We start from the raw sequence: 15,888 nt of genomic DNA on the forward strand, positions 1-15,888 counted from the left end.
CTTCTGCCTCACAAAAACACGCATTGCACTGACTGAATGAGGGGATGAGGAATAGCTTATAACTGATTTTCCAGTTTGCAAATTACTAGTATGATTACCAGGTAGGACCTAGAACTGTACTAAGTATTGCTAGAAGTCTGATTATCACTATTTTCAAAGATCTCCAAATTTTATCCAAAACACAAACATTGCCCACCTTAAATGATGGACACCCTCTGTTCACCAAGAATAAGTTCTGTGTTAGGCCAAAAAGTTGGGACTGGTATTTCAGTAGCCTAAGAAAGGAGTTGAAGGTTTACATGTCCACGTACAGTGTGCAGAGACTGAAGCACAGCACTGCAGACTAGGGACAGATTTTCCTTTTTCAGTTCATTTTCAGTCAGACATCTTCCCTCCTCAAAACTCTTTAAAAGTTCACCACAAAAGACACAAAGAATCTGAGTATGCTTGTGTGGAGTTCATGCCTTATCTTTACATGAGTTAAGAATTATTCCTGCTCTCTTTACATCTTTCTCTCTCTCTCTTTTTTTCTCCCTGCAGGCTATTCAGATAAGGATTTTCATTGTCACTGCACCCACTTAAACTCTGAATGAAGCACAGTGCATGAAAAAGCTAAACGCAGGAAAGAATGACTTGCAAATCCTGATGACACCACTGGACTTGAATTTAAAATTATCACACAAGGATACTGTTAATATTTATCCTTCTCTCCACTGGCCAACAAATTAAAATATYACTCAAAGTCTGAGATCAGTATTGGCTTCACTGTTCCATTTTGAGTGATGTTCTTTTTTAATATCAGTGATGCTAGTTAGCTTTAAGACACCCCAAAGGGTAGTCAATTAGTTAAACCTCCAAATGAACCTCATGCCAGCTGTTTAGCCCTTGAAAGTTTTGCTGAGCATTGACAGAAGACCTTCTCAATCATGACAATTAAGTGATTTCAGATTGTCCATTCCAAAGGAAGTCAGTTGAAGTACCATCTGCTATTTTGCCTTTAAAKTGCACCAGTCTCCTTTTCTGAGGCAGACGTTTCACATTTGAAGTGATGTTTCTTTTATAGAAGCATGATAGGCTGATGAAGAAAACTTTTTGTTTTAATAATCAGCAGTTTCTATGCTGTGACATAATTTTTGCAGTGCTCAGGGCCTTTTACAAATCAAAAGGAATCCAACTAAAACAGTAATTAATGTCAAATGACTAGTCACATAAGGCCCTATTTAATTAAAAAGTTCTAATCTTTGATTAAGCCTCCTCACACGTTCTTGTGATTGCAAACTGTTGTCTGAAAAGAAAAAAGTAATTGGGTACATAATCTATTATGCCTTCTAACGGACACCTGCTAATTGTCTCAGCAGCAAAAGGCAACAATTTAATCTAAAAAGTTTAGAAGTGTCACATTAGAAGTGTGAATTTTTTTTAAATATTACATACTCCTATCAGGATGATCCAGCCCTAAGAATATTCTTCTGAGATATTTATTTCATTGTCCTTCAACAGAAGGCACAAAACATGATTTGCAGATATATTTTTTCAATATATGACTTAAAATATGAATTTTCATCTCTAAAAAACTTTCTAAAAATTACCTAACCTACACGGCAACTTCTATACACACATTTCTATGTACAGAAAAATATCTAAAAACCTGTAGTTTACACAAAGAAATGTAGAAGGAATAAATCACAGAAATGACCACCACAACCATTCTGGCTAACGCAGAATTTCATCTGTTGAAGCACTTGCACCTTTAATGTTCTTCAGCAATGTGATGCATGAGCTCCCCCCTCTTTCCTGCCCYCTTGGGATCTTAGCTTCAGCACCGCTGTACAAACAAGACTGTTAAGAGTCAAGAAAACCTGCTCTCACTGAAGTCAGTGGCAAAACAGTTATTAACTTCATTGGAAGCAAAATTTTAAAGCAACTGTRCATTAGAGGAAGGAAGACGCTCTACTGACTTAAACTTTTTTTTATTATTATTATTCATGAGTACACAATCTAGCTCTGTGTTAATTAATAAAAGTTAKAGTCATTATTATGTCATTGTTAATTGTTGAGGTGCTCTTACTTCCTAGGCTTAATATAATAATATATGGCTAGATCTTTTTTCTTTCTTAGACACTATCAAGTGTTGTTTACAGTTTTTCTAAATTAAAATTATAATACTTACACAAATAATACAATAGTAACACACAATAAAATAATTACACAAAACTCCAAATATTTAAGCATGATCTTCCCAGCCAAAATACCCAGCAAGTATTGTGTCCATTTCATGTCTTATCTAAATAATGTTTTTTAAAAGTCCTTTGAAATGTGAAATGGAATGCTTTTGGAAATAATCCTTTTTTTTCCTACTATATRTTTTTAAGTCATACATAGTTAAATGAAACAATTGATAGGTGTAGTATATTTGATAATATTATTTTTGTTATCGTGCTCAGTTGAGCTGTCATATCTCCACTTTCTAAACTACTTTCTTGGGCACAATCATTTAAAATTTTCTAGAAATCCCAAACAAATCCGGATTCATCTCAATATCCACAGCCTATATGCTCACAGTATAAAAAGAACATCAAATAACAGTGTTAATGKTGAAGGTTTACGTATGGGATGGCCAGGGGCATTTCCCAATAAATCTGGAGAAGACTATTGACAATATCTATTCTCTTGTCCAAAATTTGCCTTCTATTAAAACATAGGCTTTAAAGAGAACAAAGAACAGTTGTATCTGCTTTACAGACAGAAAAAAAAACCTGTAGCACTAAGCAGAAATAACCTGCCCAAATCATCCAAATCATAGGACCAATCAATAGTAGAGCCAGCAGAACAATCTGTGTCACCTGATTTTCATATTGCTGCTCTACTATGAAATATAAAAATAGCTACCTATCAATACAATGTGTCCGTGTAAAGACAGATAAAGATAACAGATGATCTAGATAGCTTTGTGGCTTCTACTACAGCCAAGTAGGCTGCCATATGCCGATAGAACAATTAGAAAATATGGTAGGAGTCCCGCATGCACTTTTTTTTCATATAATCATCAACATTTTAATGTCCAGCTTTAGGCTCCATGGCCAAATCATAWCTTTCTTCCAACTGCAGTATCTTCAGTTATTCAGTCTTCTTTCCTATCCTTGCTTTGAAATTGTGCTTCATGCCTTCATTATCTCTCACCTGCTGTGACCTCTTAGCAACTGCAGCTTTCTTCCCTCTAATCTCCCTCCTCCAGTCCATTCCAAATACTGCAGCCAAGGTTAGCTTTCTTGCTCACCACTYTGATCATGTCACCTTGTGTCTCAGTCTCTCAGGTGGTTTTCTGTCTCATTACACTACAAGGTCCAATTTCTCCTCCGCAATTTCAAGGCTTTGCAGGAGTCTGCCCTAGCCTAAAACTAGGTTGAGTCTTTACTCTTCCCTGGTTCTGGATCAGTCCTGCATATCACATACCTCCTCATCTCATGAATGGTTTTTATTCATCAAACTATTTTCACTATGTAGAATATCCTCTTTACTCCATTTTGCCAAGCAACCTTAATTTGTTCCATAAGGTCCCTTCCAGGAATTTATTACTACAACATGCCAACTCACACAATTCACCTCATAGTCTTTTCATTTAAATAAGACTGTGAGCTAAGTAAAGATATACAGAAACAAATCTAATGTTTGTTTGATGAAAATGAAGTACCTAGAGATATGAAGTCTCTATATCTTTACCTAAGTAAAGGTACTTTACCTAAGTAAAGGTATAGAGAAACAAATCTAATGTTTGTTTGATGAAAATGAAGTACCTAGAGACGTGCCAAATGTACCACTGAGCAATCATTTTGTTCTCTTGTAATTCCTTTCCTCTCTGACCASTTTGTTTTACATTACATGCATATTTGGTTATAAGCACTTTAGGACAAGACCCTTGATTTTGAAAATAACAGGCATTTGTGAAGCACCAGGTGTAACAATGACATGGAAGAAATAATCATGGAACTGACTCTGTTATGTTGCACTGCAAGCAATTGCACACAGTATGTAGCATTTAAGTAGACAACAGAAATCTCTCCAAATTTCCTTTCCTCCAGATTTATATTCAAATAAGGGAAAAGAAACAGTGTTAATGTGTATAACTGGATTAGTTTTACTTGATAAAAATGACTACCTTACCAGACAGCCTTTCCTCTCTTTCAAAGATTGATCACACACAACTAACACATTTTTAAACCACAACTTGGATTTTAACATGGAGTAAAGCATATCTTTGCTTCTCATTAAGACAAGGCCACTGATAACCTGCTGAGTTCTGTCTTTCTCAAAAAAAGAAAAAGAAGTAAAAAGAAAAACAGCTTGAACCAGAGTTATTCCTGAAAAAAGTATGCTGTTTCTTAATCAAACAGCTTCTAGTGCAAAAAGGCAGCTSCACTTAAACTATAAGACAAAAAAAGTGGATCACAGAAAGAAATAATAAACATGGGTTACATCATTTCCAAATGTTGGGAAAGGGTCCTTGGCATCAGTCTCTCTTCTCTCAAATTAAAAGAAAAGTTGGGGAAGAAAAAAGCTAACAACACAACAGGACCCATTATTCCCAGGAGCTCTCTCAGGCAAGGAGTACTTCAGCTTCTTTATCGTATAAATCTTTCCCATGATTCAGCTATCAAACAACTAGATTTTACAATCTATTATCAGCTAAATAAATGTCTGTGAAACTTTATCACTGATGATATTTTAATATCAGACATATCTAAGGGCAACTGCTTTCAGTTTTACTGACAAAAGCAGTAAGAAATAGAAGCCAAAGCTTACMGTAGAAAAACAGTTACTCCTTTTTCTGAAGAGAATGTAGGGCATGTGATTCATTCCTTTTAGCTCAGAGATGACGAGAACTAAACAGAAGATATTAAAAAAAATACTTGGCAACAAAGAGTTTTCCTACTGATATGTYATTAATTTGAGTAATTAGCAAAAATGCTTCTTAAACCATAATATGTTGACTGGTTTTAGGACTAGGAGAAAATTTACTAACATTTTTGAATCTGATAGCAAAAAAGCCAACAAAGAAATTTAAAAAAAAAAAAAGAAAAAGAAAAAACTTTTAATTTATCAAGATAATGAAACAAGAGAACCAGTAAAAATACGTCATCATAAAGTAATATAGAAATTAATCTCTTTGAGAACTCAGTATGCTTCATCGATATTTAGTTGTCTAAATTCAAACATGTATTTACACTATTTATGATATATTGAACATACATTTAGAAACATAGCAATATATACAAATTTGTCATTTATTTGCTATAAAATCTGGTAGAAGTGTACTTAATATTCTTTCTCTGAAATATGGGAATATTAGAAATATTACATAGATGTATTTACATATTGCTAGAATATCTAATACACACCTAATATTACTAAAAATATCAATAATACTAGAATTATGTAGACATCTGTAACTAAAACACATCCCTTTACTAAATTTGATGACGCCTCTCCATGTCAAGTGTGATTGCAATGATCCTTGTAAAAAAGAATTAGAGACTCTGCTCTCCACTTTGTGGTGCTAGTGAGTCAGTGTTGATAATAAGTCTAAACATTTTAATTGAAAGTATCTTATTTGAAAGACAATTCATAATCCACTAGGACAAACTATTCTCTGTTTTTCAGCATAGCTTTGTACCAAACTACAGTAATATTTCATTGGGGTAGCTTAGTATATTTACACATTAAATTAAAAAAAAAAAATCACATTACCTTTTAAGAAGACAGTTTACTCTGGCTGATATGGTAGAAATCTTATAATTTATTGATTGCAGTGTAAATCACTGTTGTGCCTGCCTATGTTAAGCTAAAGAAGTATTTCAGTATTGCAGTGTTTTTGCTGACATGAAAATCAATGGCAAAATTCTATCTCATTTCAGATGGACAAAGATAATTTTCTTTGTTAAGTCCTAGAATATCTGTATCCTAGATTTTCTTTTCTAATGAATTGAACACATTTATTCAATGCAAATTATGCCAAGTTATTTACTGCAAATAAACAAACAACATATAATTGGAAGTGAACTCTCATTTATGCTTTTACAAAAAGTGTTGGATAGACAGAAACATTAATATAAATAGATTCTGTCATTTTATTTGCTTTTTAAAGATATTTGCACTTAYGTCTTAAAGTTTATGACCTAACAAGAGTACTAGTAGCACTTAGATCACCATTCCCACTTTCTTCTTATTGTTATTATGCTCTCTGTATTTGTTGCTAATGCAACATATTATTCTTCAACTTCTAAAAAAAAAAAAAAAAGTGATATTTAGAAGGGCTGACTATCTGTTTATCTCTATTCCTGCACATTTCTCAGGTCAATAGTCCAGATAATTATCCTAGTGCATTAGAAATGCTATTTTCAGTACACTTAGTCTTGACACCTGCTATTTACTCCACAAAAGGGAAGGGTCGAGGGGAAGGATTTATCATCTTTATATTCTGAACAAAGACTATAAATATGCTTAAATCCAGAAAAAGACACATTAAATCCAGTGAGAATTCTATTATTTGATTCAGTAGGGTAAGTGGTCTTAATTACACTATACAAAACTTTGAATGACAATTCATTTTAAATMCATGTCAGTCATACGTAACAGCTAGTCCCCCAATGTATTCATATTTAACTGTTTATTAATCATCTTTTTTTCCTTTTATGTGATTGAATTTGAACACTAACAATTGTTTTTCTTTTCACACTACTCACTAAAACAGTGTGTGTATATATWTTAGAACCTGTCAGACAGCTTCTACTTCAAATGAACCTAATTAAAAAGATTATTTCCATCAAACAGAATCATGTGATTACATATGAATCTGTAAATTAATTTTGTTTCTTAATAGAGGCTATATACTTTGTGAATGTGGATACTTAGTAATGTATTGCATAGACATGTTAGTTGTAAATTTGCATTGCAACATGTTCAAACTCTTTGAGCTATACAGCATGGACAACAGTTTTGTCTTTCTGAGGGCCTTCAAAATCTACCCAGTATTATAAAAATATGTGCATGCCTATATATAAAATAAATAATTATGCATTTAATGTAGGGTAAGTGGCATTTCAAAAGCTTAAGCCCAGTTCCCAAAGTCAGTTGTTTGAGATAACARCTTTTTATCTGTGAGGCATAAATAATGACCTCTGTATTCAAAATCTTTCTCATAAAGTGTGTATATACATATAAGCTCAGATTAGAATCCTCTTTACTCATTAGTCAAAAGGAAAAGCATCACAATGAGGAGACATTTGGATTGAAATCTAACTGAACAACTAAATATCTCTCTATGTGAGTTCAACTAATTTGGGAGTTTGCAGTTTGCGCAATTCTGGCATCACATGGGTTAGATGATCACAAGATGATCGTGGAGGTGATGGCCTAAACTTGACTGTGCTTTGGTAGTCCTCTGCTGGGAAGTTTTGGCAAGTATGTGCTAAATAAAGGTCTATGAGTCTCAGAGAGAGCAGAATTGGGACTGCATCCATAACCCTACAGTAGCACGCAGTGCTGAAGGACACAGCACAGTGCTGAAGAAGTGAAGTTGAAGAATCTGTACTCTCATCGCAGAGTCGTTAAAGAACAAAGACAATGCTCAGGAATGCTCTTTTCTTTGAGAGAAGAAAATAGCCAAGCAATTTAAAATGCACTTCTTCCACAGTTTTCTGTATGATTATGTCTTGTAATAAGAACTCCAAAATGTCTGAATTCAGACATTTTTGAGACCTAGTATTTTTCATACAACTCAGGTCCCTGACACCACATATTAGAAGTGATTTTGTCTTTCTTTGTGGTCTTATGTTGTCATCTGTTATCTGCTATATGGGCTCCTTATGTTCCTCTTCAGAGACATTCACTGCTGCAGCATGAGAGTATTTTATATTAGTGTATCAAACAATAAAAAAAAATCCATCTTAATTTTGTCCTGACATTCTTACTTCAGAGAGAAAAGTATGGTTGCTGGGTTTTTATTTTATAAAAATAAAAATGATTAATCTACATTTTGCTATATGTTTTCTTTAAAGAAATCTATATGAAGAAAAGAGCCTTGCACCTAAACTGAGGTGTACAACAGGCACGTGGTTTCTCATGGGAAGTTGTTGCCTGTGTCAGGTCTGTCCACTAAAGGTGTCAGTTCCTACTCCAGATAAACTTTATATTTATGGCACAGCATTCTGCTGGGACAGAAAAGCGAAACTGTCAGCCACAGTCTTCACCTCAGATTCAGTAGTTTCAATACCCTGAATCATTAACACCTTCAGATAAGGGTGAGATGCTGAACTTAACTGATACACTGTGAGACAGGCTTCATGTTCCTCCATGTCAGCCAGGAGAAAGGGCTGCRGGGGAGATGCTCTGTGATCTTGTGTCAGATGGAGCTTCATCAGCCCCTTCAATGAAGAAGTGATGGTGTAAGTGACACCAGGTGATCACTCACCAGCATGAAACAAGTGTGTGTTAATGCCCCAGGAGCGTTTGATCAACATGCTTGCATTTGGGCAGTGAATTTTACTTCTTCAGTTAAGCTTTAAATAATAATCTGAAAACAAACAAATAAGCAAACAAAAAAATTTAATTCAGATTTAATAGGAATTGGGGAATGTTAAACATAAACTATTTGTTAGGACATGCAAAAGATAAGACAGATAGATAAGAATCAATTATACAGGCTCCAAAGCTGAACAAATACATTGAAAATAATTCTCTGCTTTATTAAAATAACTAATTCTTTAGATCAACATTAACAATCTAGAATGTAACCCAAAACCAACATAAATAAATATTTATTAGAGAATAGTGGACTTCCCTTCTTTACACATCCGTGGACACATTCAATGGAACAAGAAAAGCCCCAAAAGTGGCACTTGCTTACCTAATGCTTGTGTAAATTAAACTAAAATTGTGCACCATATGTGTTTTGCACTGTTTTACTTGCAATCTAGATGTTATCTCTAAATGTACCTAAAACTGTTAAATTTGCTAAAGCATTAAGATACTATAATAAAACAGAAAATTGTAGCAATTTATTTATGCTAATTCATTGACACAATAAATTCCTTAGAGCAGCACCCATGAATACATTTTCCCACATGAAACTAAAAACCATGCTGGTATCTAACAGATAAAACCTGACAACAGATATACAACTTAAGATTTATATTTGTATGGATTTTTTAATGGTTTTCTTTCTTGCTCAATTTGGAATATGAATATCTAACAGTTTTTTTTAAAAGATTTTCAGAGTGATGAGTGATTTTAGGTACTCATCATAAAATGCCTTAAAGGATATAATTTTCAGGATGTGGACACTTTCAGTTTGAAAAATCAGGCCACTTTAAAATATCTTTTACAAAGACAGCTAAATTCACTAAGCATTTTTGTAGTCTCGAGGGTACAATGTTTTATGTTTTAATTTTAGGAAATGCTTTTGTTTCTACAGCATATTAAGGAATTTTTAAATTACTTTTTTTACACTTCGGTTATTACATTTTGGGTAGATGTTGAAGATTTATTTTATTTTATATTGGCTTTTTTTTTTTTTTTTNGACTAATCACTTATGACAAGATTGTACAATAGCACTTCGCCTGCAGAAAGGGGGATGCATGGCAGCATCATCCCAGGAGCAAACCCGAGAAGGGAATTATGACTTTTAGAAGCAAAATTTCCTCTCTTTCTTGCCCCTGGCTCTAAGAGGGGGGCATAAACTCCTACCACTCTGTGCCGCTAGCCAACTGTCAGGTCGGCTCATCTCAGATGTCCAACGCATTGAGGGGATGAAGCCAAAGCCCTGTGTGTCCTCCAGCACTGGCTGCCAATGCCCCGTCAGGATGTGCATTGGGGCCCTGCACCGGCTGCTGTCATCACTTTCCTGCTTTTGCTGTGACCTACAATCCAAGCAGCTCATGCCAGGGAGCAAGCCCGCAAGTCTCCCTTATTTTCCTGCATGYTTGTGATAAGAGTGCCTGACAGTCCTGCCCTTGTTTGCTGGTTACTCCACTGCAACCAGTTTGGAGGACTCAGTCCAATATGCAAGCAGTGCTAAGCAACTATTATCTGGATCGAGGTAGGCTAGAAACACTAGGCGACGAGTCAGATCTCATAATACCTGGGAGCACTTATAAATTCACGGGAGATTTAGTCCTCACCAGATCCATCTCACCATCAGAAAATGAAAGGAAGCTTCATGCACGTAAATGGATCATATTGCACCTACAGACACGTCAGACTTTGAAAACCTCACGCGCTAGACAGTCATGCCTTGCTGCTAATTGGTATGTTTTTCTTTAAAATGTGAAGATTCTAACCTTTTACTTGACAGATATGTGGGTAAAATGCCACGTAACATTTTGAAAGCCTACCTACAGCCTGCTGTTTACGAGCTTTGTTTATGCTGGAGCTCATACAGGAGTATACAAATGGGAAGGGGTAGCAGGAACAAAACTGAATGGTTAGTTTGCAGTAGGTGTGAAAAGGAGGGAAGAAAGATTTTCAGCTCCAGAAAACCTCCTTTAAAAAAGCAGGCATGCACATGGGTCAACARAACTTAATAGCTTATCTAATTCCCAGTTCTGTCCCTAGGCTTTTTGAGGTGGAGAGCAGGAGTTTCACTATCTATTCATTTTTGGTTTTGTTTTAATCTTATAAAATAGCAGCTAGAGAGCATAAATGGGATTGSATTTTCTGTGAGAGTTAACAACAGAATTGCTTACAGTGTTGCAATCAGTCATGTTTAAAGTAGAACTACTTAACTGCGTAACTGAATAGGGGAATACTCTAGAAACAAAAGGGTTGCAAAAACAACACAGTCAAATATCAGTTGTAGATTTTTTAGTATCAATGTATAAGTACTTTCATAAWCTCTAAGGGGAATCCATGCTCTTGTTGGTGGGTGCAAAATTCTGACTTAGAAAAACTAAAATGACAAAAAATATGAAAATATTTGTTGTCTTTTTTTTGCACTTCATGTTTTCATGAAATTAATTTGTCAAAACTTTATCAGGATCCCTATTCTATTCATCCCTATGTTTTTCTGACTTTCCTGCCTTTCTTCAGGCATGTTCTTCTCAAACTGATTTTAGTTTCTCTAACCTTTCCTTTTAGAGAAGCATTTCTCTTCTGATATCAACTCTGATTTTCATTTAAAGTGTCTACTGCATGCCTAAGTTTTGATAGCCTCCCAAAGCGCCATAGTCTCACCACATACTTTGTCAGTGCTTAATGTCAAAAATACAGGTTTCGTTATCATCCATTTTAATAATGGTATGCTTTGTGAACTCTTTAATCTGCATCAAGTTAAATTTCAAGGTATCTGTGGATATTAATATTCAAATCACTAGTGTTTTCTGTTTCCTTTTTTTTTGTAAGATTGCTCCGCAATACTTCATATGCTTCACAACGCATGTCAGGTGCCCAAATTTTTGAGATGTATCTGCCTTCTCCTTGAAGTGAACACTGCCAGCATTCCCAGAAGAACAAACGAACCTCAAAAAGCAGATTTGTATTTTAAAAAGTAAAAAATAAAACTAAAAATCATAAAACTTCCCAAAATGAGACAGAATTGAAATATGCAGATGAATATGGCCTGGCCGACATTGTCGTGTCAGGTCCCCTCTTTTAGGTATGGTCTCTGCCTTATAACTCTGCTTGTTAGTAACATGTTCCTCACAGGTCCCTTTTGAAGCACAATAGATTTTCTTCTCTTTGCCTCTCAAACTTGAAGAGTATCTCAGTTCTGCAGTTTTCCCAGAAGGTTTTGCATATTTGTTCACTCTTATCTTTTTTTCTTTTTTTTTTCTCACCCTGCACTTGCATAAGTTTCTTCATCTATGCATTCTCTGTTGTTCTCAGAAAAGGCACAATCTTCCTTGTTTTTGGAGAGTTCAGCCTAACCMAGACAGGAGCAAATAGACAAGCATCTATCTTGTCTAGTCACATTATCTTTAAAAAACATTTAAATACAGTAAGAAACAGAACTTAGAAAAGAAAGTAACCTACAACAAATGCAGACAAACTAGATATCCCTACAAGACCAGATATTTTATAAACTTTAATAATATTTACATTGTACTCAAATTTTTATAATATTGAAAGGTGTATGTGTTCTAATTTCTAATATACTTGTCACAATTCACAAAACAGATTTCCATCGGTAAACAGTATTTCAGTGAAACTGAAATATATTGCTAAAAGTTACATCAATTCCCCATGAAAACAAAAATTGACAGATTAAAAAAAAAGATTTCTATTCCAGAAAAGTAGATAAATATTTCAGAATATATTTTTTATTTCAAAATACATGCCATATTTTTCATATATTAGAAAACCTAACATATATATTTAAAGACTATATCTCTAACTTTTATGTATTATGACAACACAACAAGTCATATCATACGATCATATTACAATGATGTACCATGCTCCCAGGATTGGATCAGGTTATAATATGTTCACTTAAAATGTAACATTTAAAATACTCTACTAATTATAACTATTTTTAATGTTCTAGGTTTTTTTTCAGTAGATTGTATAAGCAAAAAATAAAAGCTTTTGCTTATCACCTGGGAGTCTCTCTATTGCTCATTCTTCTCAATAACTTTGCAACCTATTATCCTATTTCAAACTAATTGCCAAGGGGACAGAAAATCCAAGGGTGACTGTAGTCTTAAAATTTCATTCCCGTTGGTGGGTACATATAAGTGATAAATGAATAGCATCACCAAGAGAGAGAAAAGCAGTCACAGCACTGTTCTCTGAGCAGCTGCTGCCTGGCCATGCAGCCTCTTCTGGTCAAACAGCCATGCACATCTGCAAAGCAGTCATGACTAAAGACATAGTGGAGAGCTGCTACTAGCTGCACTGGGAAACTTAAAACACACATCCGTAGGAAAATAGTTCTGATTAGTTCCTTTGCTTGGAAACAGATTGCTTGAATTTTTAAGTTATTTACTATTCAGAAAATATTATTCAGAAAATTTGCACTTTGTCTGAAACCYACCTTCTCTCTCAAATTGTGTCTTGTTCACACTGTAATAAAAGAACGTGACACTTTGGTATTCTGTGCTAAATGGTTCATAGGTAACGTATCTGAAAACAGGCTTGAGATTTCAAGTCCTAAGCCACTTAGGCTTCAACAAGTCATCTTTTCTCATGAGCCTAATGAGTCAAAATTCTCTTTAGCAAAATAACAGAAGTTTAAATTTAAACATGATGCGCTCCAGCTAAGTGAAAGCAGTTCTCCACTGTTTCAGCAGCAACCTTGGGTCTATATCCTACTTGCTATATCCCTTTCCCTGACATATTTTTAAATATGTCAGGGAAAGCCATTTTAAATAGCCACATGCTTCACTTCAGTGTGAAGTGTGAATCCTTTTCCTATCTATCTCAGTTCTTAGTTCCTGTTCCGCAATTTCTCTACTAACATCATCTAWCTGACACATACTTTCTTTAGCCTTTACACAGTGCACTCTCATTCCTTGCTCCCTCTCTTTCCTCCACATGTTTCGCTCCTATGGGCTGAGGGTTAAATTGACATAAAACTACTCATATAGAAACATAAAAATCATTTTTATCTATTATGTTGTTGACACATCAAAGTAATACTAATAATTTGAAGGAATGTTATTTTAATTTACGTCAGTTGTATTGCTTTGTCATTATGTCCAAATCAAATCAGTGGAAAGGTTTCTATTGATTACATTGAGTTTCTGGGCAGGACTTTTCTGACTCTTCTAGAGATTTCTTTATGTCGTGCTAGAGATATGCTATCTCTATTCTTCTAGATAGCATATAATTTCTATTTTTAATTGTCATTTCAATTAATTTTCTAGCACAAAAAGCAAAACTTGCCACATAATAATTTCTTAACCAACAATCACCCTTTCAGTCTTTTTGAAAGTTAAACAGATGTAGTACTTTCTAGCCCTCAGAGTAACTGATCTTAATGACTGCATGTTTTTGGCAATTGTTTCATTTTTCGTTTCTGTAAGAACTCTTGATAACAATCATTTAGTGTTAGATAGGTTTTGCTCTTTAACAATCTCTCTGTTGACACTTCAGTACATACTCATGTCTCATCTTTGTTACTACAAAAAAGAGAAAAAAAAGAAAGCATGACTGGTTGACTTGAGGAAATCTGTTCATTTTCTGTGAGGACTGTAGCATAGAAATGTAATTTTTCTTCAATATTCTTATGTGCTCTGTTTTTTCTTTTATAGCTGGTCAGTCAAATGACCCACAGTCTCTATCACGACTTCCCCATTCTGAAAAAGCATATGTTTGTTTGTTAGTAGATATTTTCTTTCTTTGATATATAGGTTCTTTGTTCTTCAAAATCTCTTCTTAGCCTTTCTAATTTTACTTCCTTCTTTTGAAGTTGATTGGATTTGGACTTTCCCAATGATACATTTTAGGCTCAAATAACTTAAGTATTGAACCTTGACATTTAACTATATTGATCTTCTCTTTGCCTTCCTATTTTCTTTTATTTGTTTAGGGATATTTGTTCTGGGACTTCTGTGCTATGCTTAAGTACCTTTCACACTGAGACTAAAGATTTTCATTTCAACACTTTTGATGGAAGATATTTCTTTTATTTTTCAAATATATAGAATGGTTTACCAGTCCTTGTTGCAGATATAATAATAAAGGCTATGTTTTATTGTGAAAAATTCTGAATATAATTTTACTACGTTCATGATTAATCAATACTTTTAAAAAGTTGTTTTAATTCCTGTTTATGTCTGTTATTCTGTTTGATCTCAGGCTACAGTAAACAAATATTTAAAATGTAAAAATGAGCTTTCCAAGGCACTGTTTGAACAGTTCATATAGAAGGGATTCAAGTCATTTGTTAGGATCGTTACACTATCCTTTGCTTCTTTGTTGAGCTTCTCCTACACAGTGTATTCAATATGTTTTTCTTCAGTAGTAAAATCCTTCTTTGTGTGTATTTTATTACTTAGGATTTGTAGCCATCATTTTATCTATTAGCTTCTCTGCAATAGAACTTTCTCACAGAACTGTTTAACAAGGATTTTAATTTTTGTTTTTGTTTTGTTTGCATTCTGTATTTTTTTCACTACATACATGCTATGTACTGAATACACAGTGATATCTTACAACATACAGGTATTGTTGGGATTCATTAGTATTATTCACAGTTTTCCATCTGAAGCTTTTCTATGTCACAAATACAGCAATTTTATGTTGAATGTAGACCGAAGTATGACACTGCTCTAAACCAAACCAAATATGTTGTATGTGCTACAGATTTCACTGAAAAAAAAGAAACACTCTAAAATCATCCAACAAATTTTAAAAAAAATCACTTGTAATATCATTTTATTATTATCAGCTATCTGCTGCAACAAACTTTACCCTGGCAGATGCACATATTTATATAGAGACATAATTTTTAGYTGACTATTTCCAGTTAGGTATCTAAATCTCTACAGAGGTGAAGGGCCACGATTTTTTAAAGAGATTTTAAAAGATTTTTTAAAATGATGCTGTTTCCAAGAACTCATTAGAAATTGCCTATAAYCAGTCACATCTGAAAATGAAAGTGGCTGCACTGAAGTTAGCATTGAAAATCTCAGTGACTTGTAGAAGGTTGGGGAAGGGGTAAGGATTTCACTTAGAACCATCTCCTGATAGTAAACTGATAATGAAATAGATTTAAAGATCTAACACTAAGRTTTTTCTTCTTTTCCCAAGTATTCTATGTATATTGTTAGTGGCAACATAGTGGCATGAGCTGCAGGACACGGGATAAAAAAAAGAGGCACATTTTACAAGCATAGACTCCACTTAATTGGGTTGCATAGCATACCCCTTAATATAAAATCCTGAGCAGC

This window comes from Nothoprocta perdicaria, unplaced genomic scaffold (genome assembly GCF_003342845.1).
Source record: "Nothoprocta perdicaria isolate Ctin4 unplaced genomic scaffold, notPer1 scaffold_246, whole genome shotgun sequence".
NCBI lineage: Eukaryota > Metazoa > Chordata > Aves > Tinamiformes > Tinamidae > Nothoprocta > Nothoprocta perdicaria.